The sequence below is a fragment of the Taudactylus pleione genome, unplaced genomic scaffold (assembly GCF_031769625.1).
Source record: "Taudactylus pleione unplaced genomic scaffold, aTauple2 ptg000550l, whole genome shotgun sequence".
Taxonomy (NCBI): domain Eukaryota; kingdom Metazoa; phylum Chordata; class Amphibia; order Anura; family Myobatrachidae; genus Taudactylus; species Taudactylus pleione.
In genome coordinates, this window is record NW_028284952.1 from 3203716 (window position 1) to 3221510 (window position 17795).

At 37.5% G+C, this 17795-nt stretch overlaps 7 non-coding genes and 60 pseudogenes across 7 annotated transcripts; all 67 read left to right on the plus strand.

The window, feature by feature from the left end:
• The first annotated feature begins 58 nt into the window (after positions 1-58).
• On the plus strand, positions 59-177 carry LOC148495459 (5S ribosomal RNA; annotated as a pseudogene).
• A 351-nt stretch (positions 178-528) lies between these two features.
• Positions 529-647, plus strand: LOC148495460 (5S ribosomal RNA; annotated as a pseudogene).
• Positions 648-763: 116 nt separating this feature from the next.
• On the plus strand, positions 764-882 carry LOC148495461 (5S ribosomal RNA; annotated as a pseudogene).
• A 116-nt stretch (positions 883-998) lies between these two features.
• On the plus strand, positions 999-1117 carry LOC148495462 (5S ribosomal RNA; annotated as a pseudogene).
• A 116-nt stretch (positions 1118-1233) lies between these two features.
• LOC148495463 (5S ribosomal RNA) lies at positions 1234-1352 on the plus strand (annotated as a pseudogene).
• A 116-nt stretch (positions 1353-1468) lies between these two features.
• LOC148495464 (5S ribosomal RNA) lies at positions 1469-1587 on the plus strand (annotated as a pseudogene).
• A 116-nt stretch (positions 1588-1703) lies between these two features.
• Positions 1704-1822, plus strand: LOC148495465 (5S ribosomal RNA; annotated as a pseudogene).
• A 116-nt stretch (positions 1823-1938) lies between these two features.
• LOC148495466 (5S ribosomal RNA) lies at positions 1939-2056 on the plus strand (annotated as a pseudogene).
• Positions 2057-2172: 116 nt separating this feature from the next.
• Positions 2173-2291, plus strand: LOC148495467 (5S ribosomal RNA; annotated as a pseudogene).
• A 115-nt stretch (positions 2292-2406) lies between these two features.
• On the plus strand, positions 2407-2525 carry LOC148495468 (5S ribosomal RNA; annotated as a pseudogene).
• Positions 2526-2641: 116 nt separating this feature from the next.
• On the plus strand, positions 2642-2760 carry LOC148495469 (5S ribosomal RNA; annotated as a pseudogene).
• A 116-nt stretch (positions 2761-2876) lies between these two features.
• LOC148495470 (5S ribosomal RNA) lies at positions 2877-2995 on the plus strand (annotated as a pseudogene).
• A 116-nt stretch (positions 2996-3111) lies between these two features.
• On the plus strand, positions 3112-3230 carry LOC148495471 (5S ribosomal RNA; annotated as a pseudogene).
• A 111-nt stretch (positions 3231-3341) lies between these two features.
• LOC148495472 (5S ribosomal RNA) lies at positions 3342-3460 on the plus strand (annotated as a pseudogene).
• Positions 3461-3811: 351 nt separating this feature from the next.
• On the plus strand, positions 3812-3930 carry LOC148495473 (5S ribosomal RNA; annotated as a pseudogene).
• A 115-nt stretch (positions 3931-4045) lies between these two features.
• On the plus strand, positions 4046-4164 carry LOC148495474 (5S ribosomal RNA; annotated as a pseudogene).
• A 116-nt stretch (positions 4165-4280) lies between these two features.
• On the plus strand, positions 4281-4399 carry LOC148495475 (5S ribosomal RNA; annotated as a pseudogene).
• Positions 4400-4750: 351 nt separating this feature from the next.
• LOC148495476 (5S ribosomal RNA) lies at positions 4751-4869 on the plus strand (annotated as a pseudogene).
• Positions 4870-4985: 116 nt separating this feature from the next.
• On the plus strand, positions 4986-5104 carry LOC148495477 (5S ribosomal RNA; annotated as a pseudogene).
• Positions 5105-5220: 116 nt separating this feature from the next.
• Positions 5221-5339, plus strand: LOC148495478 (5S ribosomal RNA; annotated as a pseudogene).
• A 116-nt stretch (positions 5340-5455) lies between these two features.
• Positions 5456-5574, plus strand: LOC148495479 (5S ribosomal RNA; annotated as a pseudogene).
• Positions 5575-5690: 116 nt separating this feature from the next.
• LOC148495480 (5S ribosomal RNA) lies at positions 5691-5809 on the plus strand (annotated as a pseudogene).
• A 116-nt stretch (positions 5810-5925) lies between these two features.
• Positions 5926-6044, plus strand: LOC148495481 (5S ribosomal RNA; annotated as a pseudogene).
• A 116-nt stretch (positions 6045-6160) lies between these two features.
• Positions 6161-6279, plus strand: LOC148495482 (5S ribosomal RNA; annotated as a pseudogene).
• Positions 6280-6395: 116 nt separating this feature from the next.
• Positions 6396-6514, plus strand: LOC148495483 (5S ribosomal RNA; annotated as a pseudogene).
• A 116-nt stretch (positions 6515-6630) lies between these two features.
• Positions 6631-6749, plus strand: LOC148495484 (5S ribosomal RNA). Its single transcript, XR_015870440.1, has one exon. It is a non-coding gene; the product is annotated as a 5S ribosomal RNA (ribosomal RNA).
• A 116-nt stretch (positions 6750-6865) lies between these two features.
• Positions 6866-6984, plus strand: LOC148495485 (5S ribosomal RNA; annotated as a pseudogene).
• A 116-nt stretch (positions 6985-7100) lies between these two features.
• Positions 7101-7219, plus strand: LOC148495486 (5S ribosomal RNA; annotated as a pseudogene).
• Positions 7220-7335: 116 nt separating this feature from the next.
• Positions 7336-7453, plus strand: LOC148495487 (5S ribosomal RNA; annotated as a pseudogene).
• Positions 7454-7569: 116 nt separating this feature from the next.
• LOC148495488 (5S ribosomal RNA) lies at positions 7570-7688 on the plus strand (annotated as a pseudogene).
• A 116-nt stretch (positions 7689-7804) lies between these two features.
• LOC148495489 (5S ribosomal RNA) lies at positions 7805-7923 on the plus strand (annotated as a pseudogene).
• A 116-nt stretch (positions 7924-8039) lies between these two features.
• On the plus strand, positions 8040-8158 carry LOC148495490 (5S ribosomal RNA; annotated as a pseudogene).
• A 116-nt stretch (positions 8159-8274) lies between these two features.
• On the plus strand, positions 8275-8393 carry LOC148495491 (5S ribosomal RNA; annotated as a pseudogene).
• A 116-nt stretch (positions 8394-8509) lies between these two features.
• Positions 8510-8628, plus strand: LOC148495492 (5S ribosomal RNA; annotated as a pseudogene).
• Positions 8629-8744: 116 nt separating this feature from the next.
• Positions 8745-8863, plus strand: LOC148495493 (5S ribosomal RNA; annotated as a pseudogene).
• A 116-nt stretch (positions 8864-8979) lies between these two features.
• LOC148495494 (5S ribosomal RNA) lies at positions 8980-9098 on the plus strand (annotated as a pseudogene).
• Positions 9099-9449: 351 nt separating this feature from the next.
• LOC148495495 (5S ribosomal RNA) lies at positions 9450-9568 on the plus strand. The gene has a single exon (XR_015870257.1). It is a non-coding gene; the product is annotated as a 5S ribosomal RNA (ribosomal RNA).
• Positions 9569-9683: 115 nt separating this feature from the next.
• LOC148495496 (5S ribosomal RNA) lies at positions 9684-9802 on the plus strand. Its single transcript, XR_015870259.1, has one exon. It is a non-coding gene; the product is annotated as a 5S ribosomal RNA (ribosomal RNA).
• Positions 9803-9918: 116 nt separating this feature from the next.
• Positions 9919-10037, plus strand: LOC148495497 (5S ribosomal RNA; annotated as a pseudogene).
• A 115-nt stretch (positions 10038-10152) lies between these two features.
• On the plus strand, positions 10153-10271 carry LOC148495498 (5S ribosomal RNA; annotated as a pseudogene).
• A 116-nt stretch (positions 10272-10387) lies between these two features.
• On the plus strand, positions 10388-10506 carry LOC148495499 (5S ribosomal RNA; annotated as a pseudogene).
• A 116-nt stretch (positions 10507-10622) lies between these two features.
• Positions 10623-10741, plus strand: LOC148495500 (5S ribosomal RNA; annotated as a pseudogene).
• Positions 10742-10857: 116 nt separating this feature from the next.
• On the plus strand, positions 10858-10976 carry LOC148495501 (5S ribosomal RNA; annotated as a pseudogene).
• Positions 10977-11087: 111 nt separating this feature from the next.
• Positions 11088-11206, plus strand: LOC148495502 (5S ribosomal RNA; annotated as a pseudogene).
• A 351-nt stretch (positions 11207-11557) lies between these two features.
• On the plus strand, positions 11558-11676 carry LOC148495503 (5S ribosomal RNA; annotated as a pseudogene).
• Positions 11677-11791: 115 nt separating this feature from the next.
• On the plus strand, positions 11792-11910 carry LOC148495504 (5S ribosomal RNA; annotated as a pseudogene).
• Positions 11911-12026: 116 nt separating this feature from the next.
• Positions 12027-12145, plus strand: LOC148495505 (5S ribosomal RNA; annotated as a pseudogene).
• A 351-nt stretch (positions 12146-12496) lies between these two features.
• LOC148495506 (5S ribosomal RNA) lies at positions 12497-12615 on the plus strand (annotated as a pseudogene).
• A 116-nt stretch (positions 12616-12731) lies between these two features.
• LOC148495507 (5S ribosomal RNA) lies at positions 12732-12850 on the plus strand (annotated as a pseudogene).
• Positions 12851-12966: 116 nt separating this feature from the next.
• On the plus strand, positions 12967-13085 carry LOC148495508 (5S ribosomal RNA; annotated as a pseudogene).
• Positions 13086-13201: 116 nt separating this feature from the next.
• LOC148495509 (5S ribosomal RNA) lies at positions 13202-13320 on the plus strand (annotated as a pseudogene).
• Positions 13321-13436: 116 nt separating this feature from the next.
• On the plus strand, positions 13437-13555 carry LOC148495510 (5S ribosomal RNA). The gene has a single exon (XR_015871420.1). It is a non-coding gene; the product is annotated as a 5S ribosomal RNA (ribosomal RNA).
• A 116-nt stretch (positions 13556-13671) lies between these two features.
• Positions 13672-13790, plus strand: LOC148495511 (5S ribosomal RNA). Its single transcript, XR_015870996.1, has one exon. It is a non-coding gene; the product is annotated as a 5S ribosomal RNA (ribosomal RNA).
• A 116-nt stretch (positions 13791-13906) lies between these two features.
• On the plus strand, positions 13907-14025 carry LOC148495512 (5S ribosomal RNA; annotated as a pseudogene).
• A 116-nt stretch (positions 14026-14141) lies between these two features.
• On the plus strand, positions 14142-14260 carry LOC148495513 (5S ribosomal RNA; annotated as a pseudogene).
• Positions 14261-14376: 116 nt separating this feature from the next.
• Positions 14377-14495, plus strand: LOC148495514 (5S ribosomal RNA; annotated as a pseudogene).
• A 116-nt stretch (positions 14496-14611) lies between these two features.
• Positions 14612-14730, plus strand: LOC148495515 (5S ribosomal RNA; annotated as a pseudogene).
• A 116-nt stretch (positions 14731-14846) lies between these two features.
• LOC148495516 (5S ribosomal RNA) lies at positions 14847-14965 on the plus strand (annotated as a pseudogene).
• A 116-nt stretch (positions 14966-15081) lies between these two features.
• LOC148495517 (5S ribosomal RNA) lies at positions 15082-15200 on the plus strand (annotated as a pseudogene).
• A 116-nt stretch (positions 15201-15316) lies between these two features.
• Positions 15317-15435, plus strand: LOC148495518 (5S ribosomal RNA; annotated as a pseudogene).
• Positions 15436-15551: 116 nt separating this feature from the next.
• Positions 15552-15670, plus strand: LOC148495519 (5S ribosomal RNA; annotated as a pseudogene).
• Positions 15671-16021: 351 nt separating this feature from the next.
• On the plus strand, positions 16022-16140 carry LOC148495520 (5S ribosomal RNA). The gene has a single exon (XR_015871107.1). It is a non-coding gene; the product is annotated as a 5S ribosomal RNA (ribosomal RNA).
• A 116-nt stretch (positions 16141-16256) lies between these two features.
• LOC148495521 (5S ribosomal RNA) lies at positions 16257-16375 on the plus strand (annotated as a pseudogene).
• A 116-nt stretch (positions 16376-16491) lies between these two features.
• LOC148495522 (5S ribosomal RNA) lies at positions 16492-16610 on the plus strand (annotated as a pseudogene).
• Positions 16611-16726: 116 nt separating this feature from the next.
• LOC148495523 (5S ribosomal RNA) lies at positions 16727-16845 on the plus strand (annotated as a pseudogene).
• A 351-nt stretch (positions 16846-17196) lies between these two features.
• On the plus strand, positions 17197-17315 carry LOC148495524 (5S ribosomal RNA). The gene has a single exon (XR_015871119.1). It is a non-coding gene; the product is annotated as a 5S ribosomal RNA (ribosomal RNA).
• Positions 17316-17431: 116 nt separating this feature from the next.
• LOC148495525 (5S ribosomal RNA) lies at positions 17432-17550 on the plus strand (annotated as a pseudogene).
• Positions 17551-17795: the final 245 nt, after the last annotated feature.

Here is a 17795-nt window from a genome sequence, read left to right on the forward strand (position 1 = left end):
ATCAATGAATTTACTTGAGTTAAGAAGTAATAGAGGTCTAAATTTAATGCTTTTGAGCACCTACAGCCAAACCACACTAGACATGCCCAATCTCGTCTGATCTTGGAAGCGATGCAGTGTTGGGCCTGGTTTGTACTTGGATGGGAGACCACCTGGGAATACCAGGTGCTGTATGTAATTTTAGACAGCCAAAACATTCTTTTCTATTACATTTTACATTTAATTTTTTCAACTTATCAATGAATTTACTTGAGTAAAGAAGTAAAAGAGGTCTAAAGTTAATGTTTTTGAGCTCCTTCAGCCAAACCACACTGGACATGCCCAATCTCGTCTGATCTTGTAAGCTATGAAGTGTTTGGCCTGGTTAGTACTTGGATGGGAGACGACCTAGGAATACCATGTGCTGTATGTAATTTTGGACAGCCAAAACATTCTTTTCTATTACATTTTACATTTAATTTTTTCAACTTATCAATGAATTTACTTGAGTTAAGAAGTAATAGAGGTCTAAATTTACTGCTTTTGAGCACCTACAGGCAAACCACACTGGACATGCCCAATCTCACCTGATCTTGGAAGCTATGCAGTGTTGGGCCTGGTTTGTACTTGGATGGGAGACCACCTGGGAATACCAGGTGCTGTATGTAATTTTAGACAGCCAAAACATTCTTTTCTATTACATTTTACATTTAATTTTTTCAACTTATCAATGAATTTACTTGAGTTAAGAAATAAAAGAGGTCTAAAGTTAATACTTTTGAGCACCTACAGCCAAACCACACTGGACATGCCCAATCTCGTTTGATCTTGGAAGCTATGCAGTGTTGGGCCTGGTTAGTACTTGGACGGGAAACCACCTGGGAATACCAGGTGCTGTAGGTAATTTTATATAGCCATAACATTCTTTTCTATTACATTTTACATTACATTTTTTCAACTTATCAATGAATTTACTTGAGTTAAGAAGTAAAAGAGGTCTAAAGTTAATGTTTTTGAGCACCTACAGCCAAACCACACTGGACATGCCCAATCTCGTCTGATCTTGGAAGCTGTGCAGTGTTGGGCCTGGTTAGTACTTGGACGGGAAACCACCTGGGAATACCAGGTGCTGTAGGTAATTTTATATAGCCATAACATTCTTTTCTATTACATTTTACATTACATTTTTTCAACTTATCAATGAATTTACTTGAGTTAAGAAGTAAAGGAGGTCTAAAGTTAATGTTTTTGAGCACCTACAGCCAAACCACACTGGACATGCCCAATCTCGTCTGATCTTGGAAGCTGTGCAGTGTTGGGCCTGGTTAGTACTTGGATGGGAAACCACCTTGGAATACCAGGTGCTATAGGTAATTTTATGCAGCCATAACATTCTTTTCTATTACATTTTACATTTAATTTTTTCAACTTATCAATGAATTTTCTTGAGTAAAGAAGTAAAAGAGGTCTAAAGTTAATGTTTTTGAGCTCCTTCAGCCAAACCACACTGGACATTCCCAATCTCGTCTGATCTTGGAAGCTATGCAGTGTTGGGCCTGGTTAGTACTTGGATGGGAGAACACCTAGGAATCCCAGGTGCTGTAGGTAATTTTATACTGCCATAACAGTCTTTTCTATTACATTTTACATTTAATTTTTTCAACTTATCAATGAATTTACTTGAGTTAAGAAGTAATAGAGGTCTAAAGTTAATGCTTTTGAGCACGTACAGCCAAACCACTTTGGATATGCCCAATCTTGTCTGATCTTGGAAGCTATGCAGTGTTGGGCCTGGTTTATACTTGGTTGGGGGACCACTTGGGAATACCTGGTGCTGTATGTAATTTTAGACAGCCAAAACATTATTTTCTATTACATTTTACATTTAATTTTTTCAACTTATCAATGAATTTACTTGAGTTAAGAAGTAAAAGAGGTCTAAAGTTAATGCTTTTGAGCACCTACAGCCAAACCACACTGGACATGCCCAATCTCGTCTGATTTTGGAAGCTATGCAGTGTTGGGCTGGTTTGTACTTGGATGGGAGACCACCTGGAAATACCAGGTGCTGTATGTAATTTTAGACAGCCAAAACATTCTTTTCTATTACATTTTACATTTAATTTTTTCAACTTATCAATGAATTTACTTGAGTTAAGAAGTAAAAGAGGTCTAAAGTTAATGTTTTTGAGCACCTACAGCCAAACCACACTGGACATGCCCAATCTCGTCTGATCTTGGAAGCTATGCAGTGTTGGGCCTGGTTAGTACTTGGATGGGAGACCACCTGGCAATATCAGGTGCTGTAGGTAATTTAATACAGCCTTAGCATTCTTTTCTATTACATTTTACATTTAATTTTTCAACTTATCAATGAATTTCCTTGAGTTAAGAAGTAATAGAGGTCTAAATTTAATGCTTTTGAGCACCTACAGCCAAACCACACTAGACATGCCCAATCTCATCTGATCTTGGAAGCTATGCAGTGCTGGGCCTGGTTTGTACTTGGATGGGAGACCATCTGGGAATACCGGGTGCTGTATGTAATTTGAGACAGCCAAAACATTCTTTTCTATTACATTTTACATTTAATTTTTTCAACTTATCAATGAATTTACTTGAGTTAAGAAGTAAAAGAGGTATAAAGTTAATGTTTTTGAGCACCTAATGCCAAACCACACTGGACATGCCCAATCTCGTCTGATCTTGGAAGCTATGCAGTGTTGGGCCTGGTTAGTTCTTGGATGGGAGACCACCTGGGAATACCAGGAGCTGTAGGTAATTTTATACAGATATAACATTCTTTTCTATTACATTTTACATTTAATTTTTTCATCTTATCAATGAATTTACTTGAGTTAAGCAGTAAAAGAGGTCTAAAGTTAATGTTTTTGAGCACCTACAGCCAAACCACACTGGACATGCCCAATCTCGTCTGATCTTGGAAGCTATGCAGTGTTGGGCCTGGTTAGTACATGGATGGGAGACCACCTAGGAATCCCAGGTGCTGTAGGTAATTTTTTACTGCCATAACAGTCTTTTCTATTACATTTTACATTTAATTTTTTCAACTTATCAATGAATTTACTTGAGTTAAGAAGTAATAGAGGTCTAAAGTTAAAGCTTTTGAGCACCTACAGCCAAACCACAATGGACATGCCCAATCTCGTTTGATCTTGGAAGCTAAGCAGTGTTGGGCCTGGTTAGTACTTGGACGGGAAACCACCTGGGAATACCAGGTGCTGTAGGTAATTTTATATAGCCATAACATTCTTTTCTATTACATTTTACATTACTTCAACTTATCAATGAATTTACTTGAGTTAAGAAGTAAAAGAGGTCTAAAGTTAATGTTTATGAGCACCTACAGTCAAACCACACAGGACATGCCCAATCTCGTCTGATCTTGGAAGCTATGCAGTGTTGGGCCTGGTTAGTACTTGGATGGGAGACCCCATGGGAATAACAGGTGCTGTAGGTAATTTTATACTGCCATAACATTCTTTTCTATTACATTTTACATTTAATTTTTTCAACTTATCAATGAATTTACTTGAGTTAAGAAGTAATAGAGGTCTAAATTTAATGCTTTTGAGCACCTACAGCCAAACCACGCTGGACATGCCCAATCTCGTCTGATCTTGTAAGCCTTGCTGTGTTGGGCCTGGTTTGTACTTGGATGGGAGACCACCTGGGAATACCAGTTGCTGTAGGAAATTTTATACAGCCAAAATATTCTTTTCTATTACATTTTACATTAAATTTTTTCAACTTATCATTGAATTTACTTGAGTTAAGAAGTAAAAGAGGTCTAAAGTTAATGTTTTTGAGCACCTACAGCCAAACCACACTGGACATGCCCAATCTCGTCTGATCTTGGAAGCTATGCAGTGTTGGGCCTGGTTAGTACTTGGATGGGAGACCACCTGGGAATACCTGGAGCTGTAGGTAATTTTATACTGCCAAAACATTCTTTTCTATTACATTTTACATTTCATTTTTCAACTTATCATTGAATTTACTTGAGTTAAGAAGTAAAAGAGGTCTAAAGTTAATATTTTTAAGCACCTACAGCCAAACCACACTGGAAATGCCCAATCTTGTCTGATCTTGGAAACTATGCAGTGTTGGGCCTGGTTAGTACTTGGATGGGAGACCACCTGGGAATACCAGGTGCTGTAGGTAATTTTATGCAGCCATAACATTCTTTTCTATTACATTTTACATTTAATTTTTTCAACTTATCAATGAATTTACTTGAGTTAAGAAGTAATAGAGGTCTAAATTTAATGCTTTTGAGCACCTACAGCCAAACCACACTAGACATGCCCAATCTCGTCTGATCTTGGAAGCGATGCAGTGTTGGGCCTGGTTTGTACTTGGATGGGAGACCACCTGGGAATACCAGGTGCTGTATGTAATTTTAGACAGCCAAAACATTCTTTTCTATTACATTTTACATTTAATTTTTTCAACTTATCAATGAATTTACTTGAGTAAAGAAGTAAAAGAGGTCTAAAGTTAATGTTTTTGAGCTCCTTCAGCCAAACCACACTGGACATGCCCAATCTCGTCTGATCTTGTAAGCTATGAAGTGTTTGGCCTGGTTAGTACTTGGATGGGAGACGACCTAGGAATACCATGTGCTGTATGTAATTTTGGACAGCCAAAACATTCTTTTCTATTACATTTTACATTTAATTTTTTCAACTTATCAATGAATTTACTTGAGTTAAGAAGTAATAGAGGTCTAAATTTACTGCTTTTGAGCACCTACAGGCAAACCACACTGGACATGCCCAATCTCACCTGATCTTGGAAGCTATGCAGTGTTGGGCCTGGTTTGTACTTGGATGGGAGACCACCTGGGAATACCAGGTGCTGTATGTAATTTTAGACAGCCAAAACATTCTTTTCTATTACATTTTACATTTAATTTTTTCAACTTATCAATGAATTTACTTGAGTTAAGAAATAAAAGAGGTCTAAAGTTAATACTTTTGAGCACCTACAGCCAAACCACACTGGACATGCCCAATCTCGTTTGATCTTGGAAGCTATGCAGTGTTGGGCCTGGTTAGTACTTGGACGGGAAACCACCTGGGAATACCAGGTGCTGTAGGTAATTTTATATAGCCATAACATTCTTTTCTATTACATTTTACATTACATTTTTTCAACTTATCAATGAATTTACTTGAGTTAAGAAGTAAAAGAGGTCTAAAGTTAATGTTTTTGAGCACCTACAGCCAAACCACACTGGACATGCCCAATCTCGTCTGATCTTGGAAGCTGTGCAGTGTTGGGCCTGGTTAGTACTTGGACGGGAAACCACCTGGGAATACCAGGTGCTGTAGGTAATTTTATATAGCCATAACATTCTTTTCTATTACATTTTACATTACATTTTTTCAACTTATCAATGAATTTACTTGAGTTAAGAAGTAAAGGAGGTCTAAAGTTAATGTTTTTGAGCACCTACAGCCAAACCACACTGGACATGCCCAATCTCGTCTGATCTTGGAAGCTGTGCAGTGTTGGGCCTGGTTAGTACTTGGATGGGAAACCACCTTGGAATACCAGGTGCTATAGGTAATTTTATGCAGCCATAACATTCTTTTCTATTACATTTTACATTTAATTTTTTCAACTTATCAATGAATTTTCTTGAGTAAAGAAGTAAAAGAGGTCTAAAGTTAATGTTTTTGAGCTCCTTCAGCCAAACCACACTGGACATTCCCAATCTCGTCTGATCTTGGAAGCTATGCAGTGTTGGGCCTGGTTAGTACTTGGATGGGAGAACACCTAGGAATCCCAGGTGCTGTAGGTAATTTTATACTGCCATAACAGTCTTTTCTATTACATTTTACATTTAATTTTTTCAACTTATCAATGAATTTACTTGAGTTAAGAAGTAATAGAGGTCTAAAGTTAATGCTTTTGAGCACGTACAGCCAAACCACTTTGGATATGCCCAATCTTGTCTGATCTTGGAAGCTATGCAGTGTTGGGCCTGGTTTATACTTGGTTGGGGGACCACTTGGGAATACCTGGTGCTGTATGTAATTTTAGACAGCCAAAACATTATTTTCTATTACATTTTACATTTAATTTTTTCAACTTATCAATGAATTTACTTGAGTTAAGAAGTAAAAGAGGTCTAAAGTTAATGTTTTTGAGCACCTACAGCCAAACCACACTGGACATGCCCAATCTCATCTGATCTTGGAAGCTATGCAGTGTTGGGCCTGGTTAGTACTTGGATGGGAGAACACCTAGGAATCCCAGGTGCTGTAGGTAATTTTATACTGCCATAACAGTCTTTTCTATTACATTTTACATTTAATTTTTTCAACTTATCAATGAATTTACTTGAGTTAAGAAGTAATAGAGGTCTAAAGTTAATGCTTTTGAGCCCGTACAGCCAAACCACTTTGGATATGCCCAATCTTGTCTGATCTTGGAAGCTATGCAGTGTTGGGCCTGGTTTGTACTTGGTTGGGGGACCACTTGGGAATACCAGGTGCTGTATGTAATTTTAGACAGCCAAAACATTCTTTTCTATTACATTTTACATTTAATTTTTTCAACTTATCAATGAATTTACTTGAGTTAAGAAGTAAAAGAGGTCTAAAGTTAATGTTTTCGAGCACCTACAGCCAAACCACACTGGACATGCCCAATCTCATCTGATCTTGGAAGCTATGCAGTGTTGGGCCTGGTTAGTACTTGGATGGGAAACCACCTGGGAATACCAGGTGCTGTAGGTAATTTTATGCAGCCATAACATTCTTTTCTATTACATTTTACATTTAATTTTTTCAACTTATCAATGAATTTTCTTGAGTAAAGAAGTAAAAGAGGTTTAAAGTTAATGTTTTTGAGCTCCTTCAGCCAAACCACACTGGACATGCCCAATCTCGTTTGATCTTGGAAGCTATGCAGTGTTGGGCCTGGTTAGTACTTGGACGGGAAACCACCTGGGAATACCAGGTGCTGTAGGTAATTTTATATAGCCATAACATTCTTTTCTATTACATTTTACATTACATTTTTTCAACTTATCAATGAATTTACTTGAGTTAAGAAGTAAAAGAGGTCTAAAGTTAATGCTTTTGAGCACGTACAGCCAAACCACACTGGACATGCCCAATCTTGTCTGATCTTGGAAGCTATGCAGTGTTGGGCCTGGTTTGTACTTGGTTGGGGGACCACCTGGGAAAACCAGGTGCTGTAGGTAATTTAAGACAGCCAAAACATTCTTTTCTATTACATTTTACATTTAATTTTTTCAACTTATCAATGAATTTCCTTGAGTTAAGAAGTAATAGAGGTCTAAATTTAATGCTTTTGAGCACCTACAGCCAAACCACACTAGACATGCCCAATCTCATCTGATATTGGAAGCTATGCAGTGCTGGGCCTGGTTTGTACTTGGATGGGAGACCATCTGGAATACCAGGTGCTGTATGTAATTTGAGACAGCCAAAACATTCTTTTCTATTACATTTTACATTTAATTTTTTCAACTTATCAATGAATTTACTTGAGTTAAGAAGTAAAAGAGGTATAAAGTTAATGTTTTTGAGCACCTAATGCCAAACCACACTGGACATGCCCAATCTCGTCTGATCTTGGAAGCTATGCAGTGTTGGGCCTGGTTAGTTCTTGGATGGGAGACCACCTGGGAATACCAGGTGCTGTAGGTAATTTTATACAGCCATAACATTCTTTTCTATTACATTTTACATTTAATTTTTTCATCTTATCAATGAATTTACTTGAGTTAAGCAGTAAAAGAGGTCTAAAGTTAATGTTTTTGAGCACCTACAGCCAAACCACACTGGACATGCCCAATCTCGTCTGATCTTGGAAGCTATGCAGTGTTGGGCCTGGTTAGTACTTGGATGGGAGACCACCTAGGAATCCAAGGTGCTGTAGGTAATTTTTTACTGCCATAACAGTCTTTTCTATTACATTTTACATTTAATTTTTTCAACTTATCAATGAATTTACTTGAGTTAAGAAGTAATAGAGGTCTAAAGTTAATGCTTTTGAGCACCTACAGCCAAACCACACTGGACATGCCCAATCTCGTTTGATCTTGGAAGCTATGCAGTGTTGGGCCTGGTTAGTACTTGGATGGGAAACCACCTGGGAATACCAGGTGCTGTAGGTAATTTTATATAGCCATAACATTCTTTTCTATTACATTTTACATTACATTTTTTCAACTTATCAATGAATTTACTTGAGTTAAGAAGTAAAAGAGGTCTAAAGTTAATGTTTTTGAGCACCTACAGTCAAACCACACTGGACATGCCCAATCTCGTCTGATCTTGAAAGCTATGCAGTGTTGGGCCTGGTTAGTACTTGGATGGGAGACCACCTGGGAATGCCAGGTGCTGTAGGTAATTTTATACTGCCATAACATTCTTTTCTATTACATTTTACATTGAATTTTTTCAACTTATCAATGAATTTACTTGAGTTAAGAAGAAAAAGAGGTCTAAGGTTAATATTGTTGAGCACCTAGAGCCAAACCACACTGAACATGCCCAATCTCGTCTGATCTTGGAAGCTATGCAGTGTTGGGCCTGGTTAGTACTTGGATGGGAGACCACCTGGGAATACCAGGTGCTGTAGATAATTTTATATAGCCATAACATTCTTTTCTATTACATTTTACATTACATTTTTTCAACTTATCAATGAATTTACTTGAGTTAAGAAGTAAAAGAGGTCTAAAGTTAATGTTTTTGAGCACCTACAGTCAAACCACACAGGACATGCCCAATCTCGTCTGATCTTGGAAGCTATGCAGTGTTGGGCCTGGTTAATACTTGTATGGGAGACCCCCTGGGAATACCAGGTGCTGTAGGTAATTTTATACTGCCATAACATTCTTTTCTATTACATTTTACATTTAATTTTTTCAACTTATCAATGAATTTACTTGAGTTAAGAAGTAATAGAGGTCTAAATTTAATGCTTTTGAGCACCTACAGCCAAACCACACTAGACATGCCCAATCTCGTCTGATCTTGGAAGCGATGCAGTGTTGGGCTTGGTTTGTACTTGGATGGGAGACCACCTGGGAATGCCAGGTGCTGTATGTAATTTTAGACAGCCAAAACATTCTTTTCTATTACATTTTACATTAAATTTTTTCAACTTATCAATGAATTTACTTGAGTAAAGAAGTAAAAGAGGTCTAAAGTTAATGTTTTTGAGCTCCTTCAGCCAAACCACAATGGACATGCCCAATCTCGTCTGATCTTGTAAGCTATGCAGTGTTGGGCCTGGTTAGTACTTGGATGGGAGACGACCTAGGAATTCCAGGTGCTGTATGTAATTTTGGACAGCCAAAACATTCTTTTCTATTACATTTTACATTTAATTTTTTCAACTTATCAATGAATTTACTTGAGTTAAGAAGTAAAAGAGGTCTAAAGTTAATGTTTTTGAGCACCTACAGCCAAACCACACTGGACATGCCCAATCTCGTCTGATCTTGGAAGCTATGCAGTGTTGGGCCTGGTTAGTACTTGGATGGGAGACCACCTGGGAATACCAGGTGCTGTAGGTAATTTTATACAGCCATAACATTCTTTTCTATTACATTTTACAATTAATTTTTCAACTTATCAATGAATTTACTTGAGTTAAGAAGTAATAGAGGTCTAAAGTTAATGTTTTTGAGCACCTACAGCCAAACCACACTGGACATGCCCAATCTCGTCTGATCTTGGAAGCTATGCAGTGTTGGGCCTGGTTAGTACTTGGATGGGAGACCACCTGGGAATACCAGGTGCTGTAGGTAATTTTATGCAGCCAAAACATTCTTTTCTATTACATTTTACATTTAATTTTTTCAACTTATCAATGAATTTACTTGAGTAAAGAAGTAAAAGAGGTCTAAAGTTAATGTTTTTAAGCTCCTTCAGCCAAACCACACTGGACATGCCCAATCTTGTCTGATCTTGGAAGCTATGCAGTGTTGGGCCTGGTTAGTACTTGGATGGGAGACCACCTAGGAATCCCAGGTGCTGTAGGTAATTTTATACTGCCATAACATTCTTTTCTATTACATTTTACATTTAATTTTTCAACTTATCAATGAATTTGCTTGAGTTAAGAAGTAATAGAGGTCTAAATTTAATGCTTTTGAGCACCTACAGCCAAACCACACTAGACATGCCCAATCTCATCTGATCTTGGAAGCTATGCAGTGCTGGGCCTGGTTTGTACTTGGATGGGAGACCATCTGGGAATACCGGGTGCTGTATGTAATTTGAGACAGCCAAAACATTCTTTTCTATTACATTTTACATTTAATTTTTTCAACTTATCAATGAATTTACTTGAGTTAAGAAGTAAAAGAGGTATAAAGTTAATGTTTTTGAGCACCTAATGCCAAACCACACTGGACATGCCCAATCTCGTCTGATCTTGGAAGCTATGCAGTGTTGGGCCTGGTTAGTTCTTGGATGGGAGACCACCTGGGAATACCAGGAGCTGTAGGTAATTTTATACAGATATAACATTCTTTTCTATTACATTTTACATTTAATTTTTTCATCTTATCAATGAATTTACTTGAGTTAAGCAGTAAAAGAGGTCTAAAGTTAATGTTTTTGAGCACCTACAGCCAAACCACACTGGACATGCCCAATCTCGTCTGATCTTGGAAGCTATGCAGTGTTGGGCCTGGTTAGTACATGGATGGGAGACCACCTAGGAATCCCAGGTGCTGTAGGTAATTTTTTACTGCCATAACAGTCTTTTCTATTACATTTTACATTTAATTTTTTCAACTTATCAATGAATTTACTTGAGTTAAGAAGTAATAGAGGTCTAAAGTTAAAGCTTTTGAGCACCTACAGCCAAACCACAATGGACATGCCCAATCTCGTTTGATCTTGGAAGCTAAGCAGTGTTGGGTCTGGTTAGTACTTGGACGGGAAACCACCTGGGAATACCAGGTGCTGTAGGTAATTTTATATAGCCATAACATTCTTTTCTATTACATTTTACATTACTTCAACTTATCAATGAATTTTCTTGAGTTAAGAAGTAAAAGAGGTCTAAAGTTAATGTTTATGAGCACCTACAGTCAAACCACACAGGACATGCCCAATCTCGTCTGATCTTGGAAGCTATGCAGTGTTGGGCCTGGTTAGTACTTGGATGGGAGACCCCATGGGAATAACAGGTGCTGTAGGTAATTTTATACTGCCATAACATTCTTTTCTATTACATTTTACATTTAATTTTTTCAACTTATCAATGAATTTACTTGAGTTAAGAAGTAATAGAGGTCTAAATTTAATGCTTTTGAGCACCTACAGCCAAACCACACTGGACATGCCCAATCTGGTCTGATCTTGTAAGCCTTGCTGTGTTGGGCCTGGTTTGTACTTGGATGGGAGACCACCTGGGAATACCAGTTGCTGTAGGAAATTTTATACAGCCAAAATATTCTTTTCTATTACATTTTACATTTAATTTTTTCAACTTATCATTGAATTTACTTGAGTTAAGAAGTAAAAGAGGTCTAAAGTTAATGTTTTTGAGCACCTACAGCCAAACCACACTGGACATGCCCAATCTCGTCTGATCTTGGAAGCTATGCAGTGTTGGGCCTGGTTAGTACTTGGATGGGAGACCACCTGGGAATACCTGGAGCTGTAGGTAATTTTATACTGCCAAAACATTCTTTTCTATTACATTTTACATTTCATTTTTCAACTTATCATTGAATTTACTTGAGTTAAGAAGTAAAAGAGGTCTAAAGTTAATATTTTTAAGCACCTACAGCCAAACCACACTGGAAATGCCCAATCTTGTCTGATCTTGGAAACTATGCAGTGTTGGGCCTGGTTAGTACTTGGATGGGAGACCACCTGGGAATACCAGGTGCTGTAGGTAATTTTATGCAGCCATAACATTCTTTTCTATTACATTTTACATTTAATTTTTTCAACTTATCAATGAATTTACTTGAGTTAAGAAGTAATAGAGGTCTAAATTTAATGCTTTTGAGCACCTACAGCCAAACCACACTAGACATGCCCAATCTCGTCTGATCTTGGAAGCGATGCAGTGTTGGGCCTGGTTTGTACTTGGATGGGAGACCACCTGGGAATACCAGGTGCTGTATGTAATTTTAGACAGCCAAAACATTCTTTTCTATTACATTTTACATTTAATTTTTTCAACTTATCAATGAATTTACTTGAGTAAAGAAGTAAAAGAGGTCTAAAGTTAATGTTTTTGAGCTCCTTCAGCCAAACCACACTGGACATGCCCAATCTCGTCTGATCTTGTAAGCTATGAAGTGTTTGGCCTGGTTAGTACTTGGATGGGAGACGACCTAGGAATACCATGTGCTGTATGTAATTTTGGACAGCCAAAACATTCTTTTCTATTACATTTTACATTTAATTTTTTCAACTTATCAATGAATTTACTTGAGTTAAGAAGTAATAGAGGTCTAAATTTAATGCTTTTGAGCACCTACAGGCAAACCACACTGGACATGCCCAATCTCACCTGATCTTGGAAGCTATGCAGTGTTGGGCCTGGTTAGTACTTGGACGGGAAACCACCTGGGAATACCAGGTGCTGTAGGTAATTTTATATAGCCATAACATTCTTTTCTATTACATTTTACATTACATTTTTTCAACTTATCAATGAATTTACTTGAGTTAAGAAGTAAAAGAGGTCTAAAGTTAATGTTTTTGAGCACCTACAGCCAAACCACACTGGACATGCCCAATCTCGTCTGATCTTGGAAGCTGTGCAGTGTTGGGCCTGGTTAGTACTTGGATGGGAAACCACCTTGGAATACCAGGTGCTATAGGTAATTTTATGCAGCCATAACATTCTTTTCTATTACATTTTACATTTAATTTTTTCAACTTATCAATGAATTTTCTTGAGTAAAGAAGTAAAAGAGGTCTAAAGTTAATGTTTTTGAGCTCCTTCAGCCAAACCACACTGGACATTCCCAATCTCGTCTGATCTTGGAAGCTATGCAGTGTTGGGCCTGGTTAGTACTTGGATGGGAGAACACCTAGGAATCCCAGGTGCTGTAGGTAATTTTATACTGCCATAACAGTCTTTTCTATTACATTTTACATTTAATTTTTTCAACTTATCAATGAATTTACTTGAGTTAAGAAGTAATAGAGGTCTAAAGTTAATGCTTTTGGGCACGTACAGCCAAACCACTTTGGATATGCCCAATCTTGTCTGATCTTGGAAGCTATGCAGTGTTGGGCCTGGTTTATACTTGGTTGGGGGACCACTTGGGAATACCAGGTGCTGTATGTAATTTTAGACAGCCAAAACATTATTTTCTATTACATTTTACATTTAATTTTTTCAACTTATCAATGAATTTACTTGAGTTAAGAAGTAAAAGATGTCTAAAGTTAATGTTTTTGAGCACCTACAGCCAAACCACACTGGACATGCCCAATCTCATCTGATCTTGGAAGCTATGCAGTGTTGGGCCTGGTTAGTACTTGGATGGGAGACCACCTGGGAATACCAGGTGCTGTAGGTAATTTTATACAGCCATAACATTCTTTTCTATTACATTTTACATTTAATTTTTTCAACTTATCAATGAATTTACTTGAGTTAAGAAGTAATAGAGGTCTAAAGTTAATGTTTTTGAACACCTACAGCCAAACCACACTGGACATGCCCAATCTCGTCTGATCTTGGAAGCTATGCAGTGTTGGGCCTGGTTAGTACTTGGATGGGAAACCACCTGGGAATACCAGGTGCTGTAGGTAATTTTATGCAGCCATAACATTCTTTTCTATTACATTTTACATTTAATTTTTTCAACTTATCAATGAATTTTCTTGAGTAAAGATGTAAAAGAGGTTTAAAGTTAATGTTTTTGAGCTCCTTCAGCCAAACCACACTGGACATGCCTAATCTTGTCTGATCTTGGAAGCTATGCAGTGTTGGGCCTGGTTTGTACTTGGTTGGGGGACCACCTGGGAATACCAGGTGCTGTATGTAATTTAAGACAGCCAAAACATTCTTTTCTATTACATTTTACATTTAATTTTTTCAACTTATCAATGAATTTCCTTGAGTTAAGAAGTAAAAGAGGTCTAAATTTAATGCTTTTGAGCACCTACAGCCAAACCACACTAGACATGCCCAATCTCATCTGATCTTGGAAGCTATGCAGTGCTGGGCCTGGTTTGTACTTGGATGGGAGACCATCTGGGAATACCAGGTGCTGTATGTAATTTGAGACAGCCAAAACATTCTTTTCTATTACATTTTACATTTAATTTTTTCAACTTATCAATGAATTTACTTGAGTTAAGAAGTAAAAGAGGTATAAAGTTAATGTTTTTGAGCACCTAATGCCAAACCACACTGGACATGCCCAATCTCGTCTGATCTTGGAAGCTATGCAGTGTTGGGCCTGGTTAGTTCTTGGATGGGAGACCACCTGGGAATACCAGGTGCTGTAGGTAATTTTATACAGCCATAACATTCTTTTCTATTACATTTTACATTTAATTTTTTCATCTTATCAATGAATTTACTTGAGTTAAGCAGTAAAAGAGGTCTAAAGTTAATGTTTTTGAGCACCTACAGCCAAACCACACTGGACATGCCCAATCTCGTCTGATCTTGGAAGCTATGCAGTGTTGGGCCTGGTTAGTACTTGGATGGGAGACCACCTAGGAATCCCAGGTGCTGTAGGTAATTTTTTACTGCCATAACAGTCTTTTCTATTACATTTTACATTTAATTTTTTCAACTTATCAATGAATTTACTTGAGTTAAGAAGTAATAGAGGTCTAAAGTTAATGCTTTTGAGCACCTACAGCCTTACCACACTGGACATGCCCAATCTCGTTTGATCTTGGAAGCTATGCAGTGTTGGGCCTGGTTAGTACTTGGACGGGAAACCACCTGGGAATACCAGGTGCTGTAGGTAATTTTATATAGCCATAACATTCTTTTCTATTACATTTTACATTACATTTTTTCAACTTATCAATGAATTTACTTGAGTTAAGAAGTAAAAGAGGTCTAAAGTTAATGTTTTTGAGCACCTACAGTCAAACCACACTGGACATGCCCAATCTCGTCTGATCTTGAAAGCTATGCAGTGTTGGGCCTGGTTAGTACTTGGATGGGAGACCACCTGGGAATGCCAGGTGCTGTAGGTAATTTTATACTGCCATAACATTCTTTTCTATTACATTTTACATTGAATTTTTTAAACTTATCAATGAATTTACTTGAGTTAAGAAGAAAAAGAGGTCTAAGGTTAATATTTTTGAGCACCTAGAGCCAAACCACACTGAACATGCCCAAGCTCGTCTGATCTTGGAAGCTATGCAGTGTTGGGCCTGGTTAGTACTTGGATGGGAGACCACCTGGGAATACCAGGTGCTGTAGATAATTTTATATAGCCATAACATTCTTTTCTATTACATTTTACATTACATTTTTTCAACTTATCAATGAATTTACTTGAGTTAAGAAGTAAAAGAGGTCTAAAGTTAATGTTTTTGAGCACCTACGGTCAAACCACACAGGACATGCCCAATCTCATCTGATCTTGGAAGCTATGCAGTGTTGGGCCTGGTTAATACTTGGATGGGAGACCCCCTGGGAATACCAGGTGCTGTAGGAAATTTTATACTGCCATAACATTCTTTTCTATTACATTTTACATTTAATTTTTTCAACTTATCAATGAATTTACTTGAGTTAAGAAGTAATAGAGGTCTAAATTTAATGCTTTTGAGCACCTACAGCCAAACCACACTGGACATGCCCAATCTCGTCTGATCTTGTAAGCCTTGCTGTGTTGGGCCTGGTTTGTACTTGGATGGGAGACCACCTGGGAATACCAGTTGCTGTAGGAAATTTTATACAGCCAAAATATTCTTTTCTATTACATTTTACATTTAATTTTTTCAACTTATCATTGAATTTACTTGAGTTAAGAAGTAAAAGAGGTCTAAAGTTAATGTTTTTGAGCACCTACAGCCAAACCACACTGGACATACCCAATCTCGTCTGATCTTGGAAGCTATGCAGTGTTGGGCCTGGTTAGTACTTGGATGGGAGACCACCTGGGAATACCAGGTGCTGTAGGTAATTTTATGCAGCCATAACATTCTTTTCTATTACATTTTACATTTAATTTTTTCAACTTATCAATGAATTTACTTGAGTTAAGAAGTAATAGAGGTCTAAATTTAATGCTTTTGAGCACCTACAGCCAAACCACACTAGACATGCCCAATCTCGTCTGATCTTGGAAGCGATGCAGTGTTGGGCCTGGTTTGTACTTGGATGGGAGACCACCTGGGAATGCCAGGTGCTGTATGTAATTTTAGACAGCCAAAACATTCTTTTCTATTACATTTTACATTTAATTTTTTCAACTTATCAATGAATTTACTTGAGTAAAGAAGTAAAAGAGGTCTAAAGTTAATGTTTTTGAGCTCCTTCAGCCAAACCACAATGGACATGCCCAATCTCGTCTGATCTTGTAAGCTATGCAGTGTTGGGCCTGGTTAGTACTTGGATGGGAGACCACCTGGGAATACCAGGTGCTGTAGATAATTTTATATAGCCATAACATTCTTTTCTATTACATTTTACATTACATTTTTTCAACTTATCAATGAATTTACTTGAGTTAAGAAGTAAAAGAGGTCTAAAGTTAATGTTTTTGAGCACCTACGGTCAAACCACACAGGACATGCCCAATCTCATCTGATCTTGGAAGCTATGCAGTGTTGGGCCTGGTTAATACTTGGATGGGAGACCCCCTGGGAATACCAGGTGCTGTAGGAAATTTTATACTGCCATAACATTCTTTTCTATTACATTTTACATTTAATTTTTTCAACTTATCAATGAATTTACTTGAGTTAAGAAGTAATAGAGGTCTAAATTTAATGCTTTTGAGCACCTACAGCCAAACCACACTGGACATGCCCAATCTCGTCTGATCTTGTAAGCCTTGCTGTGTTGGGCCTGGTTTGTACTTGGATGGGAGACCACCTGGGAATACCAGTTGCTGTAGGAAATTTTATACAGCCAAAATATTCTTTTCTATTACATTTTACATTTAATTTTTTCAACTTATCATTGAATTTACTTGAGTTAAGAAGTAAAAGAGGTCTAAAGTTAATGTTTTTGAGCACCTACAGCCAAACCACACTGGACATACCCAATCTCGTCTGATCTTGGAAGCTATGCAGTGTTGGGCCTGGTTAGTACTTGGATGGGAGACCACCTGGGAATACCAGGTGCTGTAGGTAATTTTATGCAGCCATAACATTCTTTTCTATTACATTTTACATTTAATTTTTTCAACTTATCAATGAATTTACTTGAGTTAAGAAGTAATAGAGGTCTAAATTTAATGCTTTTGAGCACCTACAGCCAAACCACACTAGACATGCCCAATCTCGTCTGATCTTGGAAGCGATGCAGTGTTGGGCCTGGTTTGTACTTGGATGGGAGACCACCTGGGAATGCCAGGTGCTGTATGTAATTTTAGACAGCCAAAACATTCTTTTCTATTACATTTTACATTTAATTTTTTCAACTTATCAATGAATTTACTTGAGTAAAGAAGTAAAAGAGGTCTAAAGTTAATGTTTTTGAGCTCCTTCAGCCAAACCACAATGGACATGCCCAATCTCGTCTGATCTTGTAAGCTATGCAGTGTTGGGCCTGGTTAGTACTTGGATGGGAGACGACCTAGGAATACCAGGTGCTGTATGTAATTTTGGACA